Genomic DNA, 13,240 nt, shown 5'->3' on the forward strand with positions numbered 1-13,240 from the left:
GTAGAGGCGAAATTAGTTAATCCCAAGGTTATTTTTGATGCTCATAGATGGACACATCACCTTGAATAGCCCCATGGAGAGAAATTGCTCACATTATTTCTTCGATGGCATAAAAGTTGTGGAAAATGTCTGAATTGGCAATCAACTTGGAAAATCCACATCGAATGGCCACCGATAATCTGCAGAGCAGTAATTGGAGAGACACTTTCAAGGCCCTTCGGGATTATCCAATTATCTTTCTAAGTGTTCACTTCCAAGTTCTTCATTTAAGAATACTTTGGTTGAACCCGTAATGTATAATTTCGATCTGATTTGGCTTGTTGATGGCAATGTGTTCTTACACAAACGACTGAAAGGTTGGCCTACACAGTCATCTGTAAGGGCTGAAGGTCATTGGGATTCCCAGACATAGTGCAGATCTGCTCTTGGGCTCTACCCTCGTCTCCGGAACAACAGAAGCCAATTCTAGCAATAAAATGGATTGGTTTCTGCCCCTCTTAGAAATTGTTGCAGAATCCATTTCATGCCTGCAAATCTATCCACCACCTCAATTGTTACCACTCAGACTGCAGCAGTCAGCCCAGGAAGCAGTCAGCCACACAAAGGGTGCAGCAGAACATCCTCCCAGGGCACCCGAGGACACCTCCAACGGAGCACTCCAGAAAACATAGGAGGTCTCAGATCTGGGAGGAGACCATCCCACCTAGAAGAGAGGCATCAGGTTGTATCCACTCTATAAAGGGAAGGAAAATCACTGTGTCGGATGAGGCGGCCTGCTGACGCACTTCCTTTATCTAAACAAAAAACAGAAAGAAAATAGTTAAATAGCTGTGGAACATGATGTGCTTTTGAACGGTGCGAATAGTCATGCTAAAAACCTCTAGGCTTCCATATAATACACCCAAACCTGACCTCTCCCACTCTTTTGCACACAAAGAATTGGACTTTGTGTCTTTCTCCAAACCCAAGCCCACCAGCTAAGGAATTGGGACAGTCTATACAAAACTTCCTTATATGCCCCATCATCTCCCAAAATGGAATGTGGTCCTATTGGGAATTTGTGTCCACGTCAAGGACAATTCATGCTATTTTTTAATCATTTCTCTCCCGTGGATTTGGCGTAGATGAGGAAATTAGTTAATCCCATGTTATTTTGATGCTCTGCTACATGTGACATTTTTCCACCTTGAAAACCACCATGGAGAGTAATTTGTCACATTATTTTGGGATGGCTGGAAAGTTTAGAAAAATGTCTGAATTGGCAATCAACTTTGGAAAATCCACATCGAATGGCCAATTGATTCTTCAGTAGAGCAGTAATTGAGAGACACTTTCAAGACACTTTCAATTATCTTTCTTCTAAGCATTCACTTCCCAAGTTCTCTACTTCTATAATGCTTTTGTTGAACTCCCGAATAAGAGACTGATCTGATTTGCCTGTTGATAGTAATGCAAAGTTCTTTACACAAACGACTGAAAGGTTGGCCTATATCAGTCATCTGTAAGGCTGAAGGTCATTGATTCCCATAGACATAGTGCAGATCTGCTCTGGCTCTACCCTTGCCCCGAACTGCTTCACCTAGCACAAATGGATTGGGTTTCTGCCCTCTGAAATTGGTGCAGACCACTTCATGCCTGCAAATGTATCCACTACCACCCTCAATTGTTACCACTCAGACTGGGTAGCAGTCAGCCATACAAAGGCCACAGAACATCCTCCCTAGGGGCACCCGAGGACACCCTCCAACTGAGCACTCAGAAAACATAGGAGCCCCTGGGATCTGGAGGAGATCCATCCTAGGTGGCCAAGAGAGGCAGCATCAGGTTGCACCAATTTAAAGCAAGCAGTAAACCTACCAGTTCTGGATGAGGCAGGCTCGCTGACGCACTCTCCCTCTTATCTAAGACAAAACAGAAAGAAAAATAAGCAATACCGTGAACATGATATTGAAAGGGTGCATAGTCATGCTAAGAACCCCAGGCTTCCACAATTACACTCAAAACCTGACCTCTCCCCACTTTGCACACAAAGATTTGCACCCTTGTGTCTTCTCCAAAACCCAAGCCCTACCAGCCTATGAATTGGGACAGTCTATTTAAACTTATTTGCCCCATCATCTCCCAAATGGGAATGGTCCCATTGGGAATTTAGGTGCACATCAAGGACACCAAGGTATTTTTTTTAATCATTTCTCCACAAGGATTTGGTGTAGATAAGGAATTAGTTAATCCTGCTGTTGCTTTTGGATGGCTCTGCTAGATGAACACTTTCCACCTTGAACAGCCCCCTATGAGAGAAATTGTCATTGTTTCATGGGATGGCTGAAAGGTGTAGAAAAATGTCTGAATTGGCAATGAACTTGGCACCAATATCTATTGGCCACCCATTCTTCAGTAGAGCGTACTGGGAGACACTTCAAGGCTCTTCGTGATATCCAATTATCTTTCTATGATCCCTCCTAAGCTCCTTCTACTTCACCATACGTTTTTCAACCCAGAATAAGAGACATTCCGATTTGCCCTTGCAGGGCAATGCAAGTTCTTTACACAAACTGACTGAAAGGTTGGCCTATATCAGTCACCGTAAGGCTGAAGGTCATGGATTCCCAGATATAGGGCAGATCTGCCTCCAGCCCTCTACCCTTTCTTGCCCGAACTGTTTCACCTAGCAATAAAATGGGATTGCCTCTGCCCCTCTGAAATTGGTGCAGAACCATTTCATGCCTGCAAATGTATCTACCTTCACCACCTCAATTGTTACCACCCACTGCAGCAGTCAGCCCAGGAATCAGTAAGCCACACAAAGGCCGCAGAACATCCCTAGGGGCACCTGAGACACCTCCAACTGGAGCACCCAGTGAAAACATAGGGAGGCCCTGGGACCGGAGATCCATCCATGTGAAGAGCATCAGGTTGAATCCACTTGTAAAGGGCAGTAAACTCACCAGTTCTGGATGAGGCGGCCCAATGACACACCTCCTTTATCTAAAACAAAAAATAGAAAAGAAAAATAAGCAATAGCCGTGAATATGATGTGTTGAAAGGTGCGCATAGTCATGCTAAGAAACCTCTAGGCTTCACAATTACACTAAAAACCTGACCTCTCCCACTCTTTTGCAACACAAAGAATTGGATCTTTTGTGTCTTCTCCAAACCCAAGCCCTACCAGCAAGGAATTGGGACTGTCTATACCAAACTTCTTTTATATGCTCCATCACTCTCAAATGGAATGTCCCATTGGGAATTTGTGTCCACGTCTAGGACACTAAAGTGTTTTTTAACTTTCCTGAGGATTTCGTGTAGATGAGTGTTTGTTAATCCCAAGGTTATTTTGGATGCCTGCTAGATGGACACTTTCCACCTGAATAGCCCCATGGAGAGAAATTGCTCATTATTTCTGGGATGGCTAAAAGTTGTGGAAAAATGTCTGAATTGGCAATCAACTTGGAAAATCCACATCGAATACACTGATAATCTGCAGAGCAGCAATTGAGATACCGGCTCTTCGGGATTATCCAATTATCTTTCTAAGTTACTTCATGTTCTCTCTTACTTCAAGAATACTTTGTTGAACTCCAGAATAAGAGACTGATTGATTTGGCTTGGTGATGGTAAGTTTCAGACAAACGACTGAAAGTTAATATATCAGTCATCTATAAGGGCTGGCGCCATTGGGGATTTCTGAAATAGCAGATTCACTCTGGCTCCTCATACTCCTGCCCCTGAACTGCTTCACCTAGCAAGAAAAATGGATTAGCTCTCTGGCCCTCTGAAATTGGGGGTAGAATCTGTTTCATGCCTGCAAATGAATCCACCACTCACCCTCAATTGTTACTGACTGAGACTGTAGCAGTCAGCCCAGGAAGCAGTCAGCCACAAAGCAGTGCAGAACATCCTCCCTAGCACCTGAGGACACCCCTCCAACTGGAGCACCCAGAAAACATAGGAGGCCCCTCAGATCTGGAGGAGATCCATCCACCAGAAGAGGCATCAGGTTGTATCCAATTTACAAAGGGCAGAAACTCACTAGTTCTGGATGGTGGTGGGCTCTGCTGACGCACTCTCCTTATCTAAAAACAAAAACAGAAAGAAAACAAGCACGTTTAAACATGATGTGCTTTGAACGGTGTGAATAATATGCTAAGGAAAACTCTAGGCTTCCATAATTACACTCAAAACCTGACCCTCCTAATCACTTTTGTGCACATTAAAGAATTGGACTTTGTGTCTTCTCCAAACCCAAGCCCTACCAGCTGTTGAATTGGGACAGTCTATAGGAAACTTCCTCATATGCCCCATCATCTCCCAAATGGGAATGGTCCCATTGGGAATTTAGGTCCACGTCAAGGACACCATGCTATTTTTTAATCATTTCTCTCCCCGAGGATTTGGTGTAGATGAGGAATTAGTTAATCCCAAGGTTATTTTGGATGCCTGCTACATGGACATTTCCACCGTGGAAACCCCATGGAGAGAAAATTAGCCAATTATTTCTTGGGATGGCTGAAAGCTTTAGAAAAATGTCTGAATTGGCAATCAACTTTGGAAAATCCACATGGAATGGCCACCGATTCTCTGCAGAGCAGTAATTGGAGAGACACTTTCAAGACACTTTCAATTATCTTTCTAAGCGTTCACTTCCATGTTCTCTCTACTTCTAGAATGCTTTGTTGAACTCCTGAATAAGAGACGGATTCGATTTGCCTTGGTGATAGCAATGCAAGTTCTTTACACAAATGACTGAAAGGTTGGCCAATATCAGTCATCTGTAAGGGCTGAAGGTCATTGGGATTCCCAGACATAGTGCAGATTCGCTCTGGCTCTACCCTTGCCCCAACTCTTCACCCTAGCAATAAAATGGATTGGCTCTCTGCCCTCTGAAATTGGTGCAGAATTCATTTCATGCCTGCAAATGTATCCACTACCACCTCAATTGTTACCACTCAGACTGGAGCAGTCAGCCATACAAAACCTAAAATCCTCCCTAGGCACCGAGGGCACCTCCAACTGGCACTCCAGAAAACATAGGAGGCCCCTGGGATCTGGAGGAGATCCATCCTAGCTGAAAGAGGCATCAGGTTGTATCCAATTTACAAAGGGGCAGTAAACTCACAGTTCTGGGTGAGGAGGGCTCTGCTGACGAACCTCCTTTATCTAAAACAAAAACAGAAGGAAATATAAGCAATAGCCGTGGAACATGGATGTGCTTTGAAAGGTGCCATAGTCATGCTAAGAAACCCTAGGATTCCACAATTACACTCAAAACCTGACCTCTCCCACTCTTTGCACACAAAGAATTGGACTTTTGTGTCTTCTCCAAACCAAGCCCTACCAGCTAAGGAATTGGGACAGTCTATACGAAAATTCTTTATATGCCCTTCATCTCCAAATGGGAATGGTCCCATTGAATGTGGGTCCACGTCAAGGACACCATGTATTTTTGATCATTTCTCTCCCCAATGATTTGGTGTAGATGAGGAATTAGTTAATCCCAAGGATATTTTGGATGCCTGCTGGATGGACACTTTACACCTTGGAATAACCCCCATGGAGAGAAATTGCTCACATTATTTCTTGGGATGGCTAAAAGCTGTGGAAAATGTCTGAATTGGCAATCAACTTTGGAAAATCCACATCGAATGGCCACCGATTCTCTGAGAGCAAAATTGAGAGACACTTTCAAGACACTTTCAATTATCTTTCTAAGTGTTCACTTCAAGTTCTCTACTTCTAGAATGCTTTGTTGAACTCCTGAATAAGAGACGGATTCGATTTGCCTTGGTGATGGCAATGCAAGTTCTTTATACAAACGACTGAAAGGTTGGCCTATATCAGTCATCTGTAAGAGCAGAAGGTCATTGGGATTCCCAGACAGGTGCAGATTCGCTCCGGCTCTACCCTTGCCCCGAACTCCTTCACCTAGCAATAAAATGGATTGGGTTTCTCTGCCCCCTCTGAAATAATGCAGAATCCATTTCATGCCTGCAAATCGATCCACCACCACTTCAGACTGGGTAGCAGTCAGCCCAGGAAGCAGTCCGCCTTACAAAGGCTGCAGAACATCCTCCCTAGGCACTCGAGGATACCCTCCAACTGGAGCACTCCAGAAAACATAGGAGGCCCCTGGGATCTGGAGGAGATCCATCCTAGCTAGAAGAGGCATCAGGTTGTATCCAATTTACAATGGGCAGTAAACTCACCAGTTCTGGATGGAGGGGCCTCAACGAATTCTCCTTTATCTAAAAAAAAAACAGAAGAAAATAAGCAATAACCGTGGAACATGATGTGCTTGAAAGGTGCGAATAGTCATGTTAAGAAACCTCTAGGCTTCCACAATTACACTCCAAATCCTGACCTCTCCCACTCTTTTGCACAAAGAATTGGACTTTGTGTCTTCTCCAAAACCCAAGCCCTACCAGCTAAGGAATTGGGACAGTCTATATGAAACTTCTTGTATGCCCCTTCATAAATGGGAATGGACCCATTGGAATTTGGGTCCACGTCAAGGACACATGCTATTTTTTTGATCATTTCTCTCCCAAGGATTTGGTGTAGATGAGGAATTAGAATCCCAAGGACATTTTGGATGCCTGCTGGATGGACCCTTTTCCATATTGAATAGCCCCCATGGAAGAAATTGCTCACGTTATTTTTGGGATGGCTAAAAGCTTTGGAAAAAAGTCTGAATTGGAATCAACTTTGGAAAATCCACATCGAATGGACCGATTCTGTGCAGAGCAGTAATTTGAGAAGACACTTTCAAGACACTTTCAATTATCTTTCTAATATTCACTTCCAAGCTTCTACTTCTAGAATGCTTTGTTGAACTCCTGGATAAGAGACGCATTCGATTTGCCTTGGTGATGGCAATGCAAGTTCTTTACACAAACGACTGAAAGGTTGGCATATATCAGTCATCTGTAAGGGCTGAAGGTCATTGGGATTCCCAGACATAGTGCAGATTCGCTCTGGCTCTACCCTTGCCCCAAACTCCTTCACCTAGCAATAAAATGGATTGGGTTTCTCTGCCCCCTCTGAAATTGGTGCAGAATCCATTTCATGCCTGCAAATCTATCAACCACCACCTCAAATGTTACCACTCAGACTGGGTAGCAGTCAGCCCAGGAAGCAGTCCGCCTTACAAAGGCTGCAGAACATCCCCCCTAGGCACACGAGGATACCCTCCAACTGGAGCACTCCAGAAAACATAGGAGGCCCCTGGGATCTGGAGGAGATCCATCCCAGCTAGAAGAGGATGGTTGTATCCAATTTACAAAGGGTCAGTAAACTCACCAGTTCTGGATGAGGCGGCTCTGCTACAACTCTCCTTTATCTAAAACAAAAAGAGAAGAAAAAATAAGCAATAGCGGTGGAACATGATGTGCGTTGAAAGGTGCGAATAGTCATGTTAAGAAACCTCTAGGCTTCCACAATTACACTCAAAACCTGACCTCTCCCACTCTTTTGCACACAAAGAATTGGACTTTGTGTCTTCTCCAATCCCAAGCCCTACCAGCTAAGGAATTGGGACACTCTATACGCAACTTCTTTATATTCCCCATCATCTCCCAAATGGGTATGGTCCCATTGGGAATTTGGGTCCACGTCAAGGACACCATGCCATTTTTTAATCATTTCTCTCCCCGAGGATTTGGTGTAGATGAGGAATTAGTTAATCCAAGGATATTTTGGATGCCGTAGATGGACACTTTCCAACTTGGAATAGCCCTATGGAGAGAAATTGCTCACATTATTTTTGGGATGGCTAAAAGCTGTGGAAAAATATCTGAATTGGCAATCAACTTTGGAAAATCCACATCGAATGGACACCGATTCTCTGCAGAGCAGTAATTGGGAGAGACACTTTCAAGACACTTTCAATTATCTTTCTAAGTGTTCACTTCCAAGTTCTCTCTACTTCTAGAATTCTTTGTTGAACTCCTGAATAAGAGAGGAATTCGATTTGCCTTGTGTTGGAATGCAAGTTCTTTACACAAACGACTGAAAGGTTGGCCTATATCAGTCATCTGTAAGGGCTGAAGGTCATTGGGATTCCCAGACAGAGTGCAGATTCGCTCCGGCTCTACCCTTGCCCCGAACCCTTCACCTAGCAATAAAATGGATTGGGTTTCTCTGCCCCCTCTGAAATTGGTGCCGAATCCATTTCATGCCTGCAAATGTATCCAACACCACCTCAATTGTTACAACTCAGACTGGGTAGCAGTCAGCCCAGGAAGCAGTCCGCCTTACAAAGGCGGCAGAACATCCCCCCTAGGCACACGAGGATACCCTCCAACTGGAGCACTCCAGAAAACATAGGAGGCCCCTGGGATCTGGAGGGATCCATCCAGCTAGAAGAGGCATCAGGTTGTATCCAATTTACAAAGGGCAGTAAACTCACCAGTTCTGATGAGGCGGCTCTGCTGACAAACTCTCCTTTATCTAAAACAAAAACAGAAGAAAAAATAAGCAATAGCCATGGAACATGATGTGCTTTGAAAAGTGCGCATAGTCATGCTAAGAAACCTCTAGGCTTCCACAATTACACTCAAAAACTGACCTCTCCCACTCTTTTAAACACAAAGAATTGGACTTTGTGTCTACTCCAAACCCAAGCCCTACCAGCTAAGGAATTGGGACAGTCTATACGAAACTTCTTTATATGCCCCTTCATCTCCCAAATGGGAATGGTCCCATTGGGAATTTGGGTCCACGTCAAGGACACCATGCCATTTTTTAATCATTTCTCTCCCCGAGGTTTTGGTGTAGATGAGGAATTAGTTAATCCCAAGGATATTTTGAATGCCTGCTAGATGGACACTTTCCACCTTGGAATAGCCCCCATGGAGAGAAATTGCCCACATTATTTCTTGGGATGGCTAAAAGCTGTGGAAAAATGTCTGAATTGGCAATCATCTTTGGAAAATCCACATCCAATGGCCACCGATTCTCTGCAGAGCAGTAATTGGAGAGACACTTTTAAGACACTTTCAATTATCTTTCTAAGTGTCCACTTCCAAGTTCTCTCTACTTCTAGAATGCTTTGTTGAACTCCTGAATAAGAGACGGATTCGATTTGCCTTGGTGATGGCAATGCAAGTTCTTTACACAAACGACTGAAAGGTTGGCCTTATCAAGTCATCTTAAGGGCTGAAGGTCATTGGGATTCCCAGACAGGTGCAGATTCCTCCCCGGCTCTACCCCTTGCCCCGAACTTTCCTTACCCTAGCAATAAAATGGGGGTTTCTCTGCCCCCCTCTGAAATTGGTGCCAAATCCATTTCATGCCTCAAATTATCCAACACCACCCAATTGTTACAACCTCAGACTGGGTAGCAGTCAGCCCGGAAAGATCCGCCCCAAAGGCCCAAGAACTTCTCCCTAGGCACCCGGGATACCCTCCAACGGGCCTCCAGAAACATAAAGGAGGCCCCTGGGATCTGGAGGAGATCCATCCCTAACTACAAGAGGCATCAGGTTTGTATCCAATTTACAAAGGGGCAGTAAACTCCCAGTTCTGGATAAGGCCGGGCTCTGCCGACCCTCTCCTTTATCTAAAACAAAAACAGAAGAAAAATAACCCAAAGCCTGGAACATGATGTGCTTTGAAAGGTGCGCATAGTCATGCTAAGAAACCTCTAAACTTCCACAATTACACTGAAATCCTGACCTCTCCCACTCTTTTTGCACACAAAGAAATTGGACTTTATTGTCTTCTCCAAAAAACCAAGCCCTACCAGCTAAAATTGGGACAGTCCATATGAAACTTCTTTGATGTTACATCTCCCAAATGGGAATGGTCCCATTAGAATTTGGGTCCACGTCAAAGGACACCATGTATTTTTAATCATTTCTCTCCCCAAGGTTTGGTGTAGATGAGGAATTAGTTAATCCCAAGGATATTTTGGATTGCTAGATGGACCCTTTCCATATTGGAATGCCCCCCATGGAAGAAATTCTCCATTATTTCTTGGGATGGCTAAAAGCTTTGGAAAAATTCGAATTGGCAATCAACTTTAAAATCCACATCAATGGACCGATTCTGTGCAGGCGGTAATTTGAAGACACTTTCAAGACACTTTCAATTATCTTTCTAAGGGTTCACTTCCAAAGTTCTCTCTACTTCTAGAATGCTTTGTTGAACTCCTGGATAAAGAGACGCATTCGATTTGCCTTGGTATGGCAATGGAAGTTCTTTACACAAACGACTGAAATGTTCTATTCAGTCATCTGTAAAGGGCTGAAGGTCATTGGGATTCCCAGACATGGAGATTCGCTCTGGCTCTACCCCCCCCAAACTCCTTCACCCTAGCAATAAATGGATTGGGTTTCTCTGCCCCCTCTGAGGTTGGTGCAGAATCCATTTCATGCCGCAAAATCTATCAACCACCACCTCAAATGTTACCACTCCAGACTGGGTAGCAGTCAGCCCGGAAACCGCCTTACAAAGTCCAGAACATCCCCCTTAGGCACACGGATCCCACCCAACTGGAGCACTCCAAAACATAGGAGGCCCCTGGGATCTGGAGGAGATCCATCCCAGCTTGAAAGAGGCATCAGGTTGTATCCAATTTACAAAGGGGCAGTAAACTCACAAAGTTCTGGATGGGCCGGGCTCTGGGCCCGCACTCCCTTTATCTAAAACAAAAAGAAGAAAAAAAAAACAATGGCTTGGAACATGATGTGCGTTGAAAGGTGCAAGAATAGTAGTCGTGTTAAAGAAACCTCCTAAAGGCCCTAAATTACACTCAAAACCTGACCTCTCCCACTCTTTTTTGGGTGGACTTTGTGTTTTAAATCCCAAAGCCCTACCAGCTAAGGAATTGGGACACTCTATGAACTTCTTTATATTCCCATCATCTCCCAAATGGGTAATTCCCTTGGGAATTTGGGTCCACTCAAGGACACCATCCATTTTTCCATTTCTCTCCCCGAGGATTTGGTGTAGATGGAATTAGTTAATCCCAAGGATATTTTGGATGCCCTAGATGGACACTTTCCACCCTTGGAATAGCCCCCCATGGAGAAATTGCTCACATTATTTTTTGGGATGGCTAAAAGCTGTGGAAAAATTCGAATTGGCAATCAACTTTGGAAAATCCACATCGAATGGACACCGATTCTCTACCCGGGCGGTGGGGAGACACTTTAAGAACTTTCAATTATCTTTCTAAGGTTCCTTCCAAGTTCTCCTTCTAGAATGCTTTGTTGAACTCCTGAATAAAAGGAATTCGATTTGCCTTGGTGATGGCAATTAAAGTTCTTTACACAAAACGGCTGAAAGGTTGGCCTATATCAGTCATCTGTAAGGGTTGAAGGTCATTGGGATTCCCAGACATGGTGCAGATTCGCTCTGGCTCTACCCTTCCCCAGGAACTCCTTCACCTAAATAAAATGGTTGGGTTTTCTCCCCTCTTAAATTGGTGCAGAATCCATTTTCGGCCAAAATTCCCCACCACCTCAATTGTTACCACTCGGACTGGGTACAATGGGAAAGCAGTCATCCTTACAAGGCGAACTTTCCTCCCTAGGCCGCAAGGGATACCCCCCCAACTGGAGCACTCCAAGAAAACATGGAAACCCCTGGGATGGAAGTCCATCCTAGCTAAAGAGGCATGGGTTGTATCCAATTTACCAAAGGGGCAGTAAACCTCACCAGTTCTGGATGAGGCGGGCTCTGCCGACGCCCTCTACTTTATCTAAAACAAAAACAGAAGAAAAATAAAAGCAATAAGCCGTGGAACATGATGTGCTTTGAAAAGTGCGCATAGTCATGCTAAAAACCTCAAACTACAATTACCTCAAAAACGCCTCCCCTCTTTTAAACAAAGGTTGGACTTTGTGTCCTCCAACCAAACCCTACCAGCTAAAGGGTTGGGACAGTCTATAAAACTTCTTTTATGCCCCCCTTCATCTCCCAAATGGGAATGGTTCCATTAAATTTGGAACCCTCAAAGGACACCATGCCATTTTTAATCATTTCTCTCCCGGTTTTAGGTGTAGATGAGGGAATGAGTTAATCAAGGATTTTTGGGCCCCTAGATGGACACTTTCCACCTTGGAATGGCCCCCATGGAGAAATTCCCACATTATTTCTTGGGATGGCTAAAAAGCCGGAAAAATGTCCTGAATTGGCAATCAACTTTGGAAAATCCCATCAATGCCACCGATTCTGTGGAGCAGTAATTTGAGAGACACTTTCAAGACCACTTTCAATTATCTTTCTAAGTGTTCCTTCAAGTTTCTCTCTACTTCTAGAAGCCTTTGTTGAACTCCTGGATAAGAGACGTATTCGTTTGCCTTGGTGATGGCAAGAAGTTCTTTAACAAACGACTGAAAGGTTGGCATATATCAGTCATTGCTAAGGGCTGAAGGTCTTAAGGATTCCCAGACATAGTCAATTCGCTCTGGCTCTACCATTGCCCAAACTCCTTCCCTAGCCAATAAAATGGTTGGGTTTCTCCTGCCCCCTCTGAAATTGGTGCAGGGAATCCATTTCATGCCTGCAAATCTATCAACCACCACCTCAAATGTTTCCCTCCAGACTTGGGTAAGTCAGCCCGGAAGCAGTCCCCTTAACCGGCGGCAGAACATTCCCTAGGCACACGGGATACCCTCCAACTGGAGCACCTCAGAAAACATAGGAGGCCCTGGGATCTGGAGGAGATTCCATCCCAGCTAAAGAGGCATCAGGTTGTATCCAATTTACAAAAGGGGCAGTCAACTCACCAGTTCTGGATGAGGCAGGGCTCTTCCATTTGCCTCTCCATTATCTAAAACAAAGGAAGAAAAAAATAAGCAATGGCTTGGAACATGATTGTGCTTTGGAAAGGTGCCGAATAGTCATTTAAGAAACCTCTAAACTTTCCACAATTACCTCAAAACCTGACCTCTCCCCTCTTTTGCACACAAAAGGAATTGGACTTTGTGTCTTCTCCAATCTCAAGCCCTACCAGCTAAAGGGGTGGGACACTCTATACACCCCTTTTATATTCCCATCATCTCCCAAATGGGAAATGGTCCCATTAGAATTTGGAGTCCACGTCAAAAGGACACCATCCCATTTTTAATCATTTCTCTCCCGGGTTTGGTGTAGATAAGGAATTGGTTAATCCCAAGGATATTTTTGGATGCCTCTAGATGGACACTTACCTTGGAATAGCCCCCATGGAAGAAATTCTCACATTATTTTAGGAATTTCTAAAAGCTGTGGAAAAATGTCTGGGTTGGTAACTTTGGAA

General features: G+C 44.3%; 1 long non-coding RNA gene across 13 annotated transcripts in view; it reads right to left on the minus strand.

The window, feature by feature from the left end:
* The window catches only part of LOC116420428, a 75,436-nt gene that overhangs the window by 42,030 nt on the left and 20,166 nt on the right, over positions 1-13,240 (minus strand). For 9 of the 13 annotated variants that reach the window (XR_004230762.1, XR_004230746.1, XR_004230761.1 and 6 more), the window contains one exon: positions 11,656-11,698. The exons of 2 other annotated variants lie outside the window; for them this stretch is intronic. This is a non-coding gene — a long non-coding RNA (uncharacterized LOC116420428). Of the gene's footprint in view, positions 1-2,945; positions 2,966-11,655; positions 11,699-13,240 lie in introns of those variants that run through there. 2 more of the 13 variants (XR_004230755.1, XR_004230756.1) reach the window with 2 other exon arrangements.

Source organism: Sarcophilus harrisii, unplaced genomic scaffold (genome assembly GCF_902635505.1).
Source record: "Sarcophilus harrisii unplaced genomic scaffold, mSarHar1.11, whole genome shotgun sequence".
Taxonomy (NCBI): domain Eukaryota; kingdom Metazoa; phylum Chordata; class Mammalia; order Dasyuromorphia; family Dasyuridae; genus Sarcophilus; species Sarcophilus harrisii.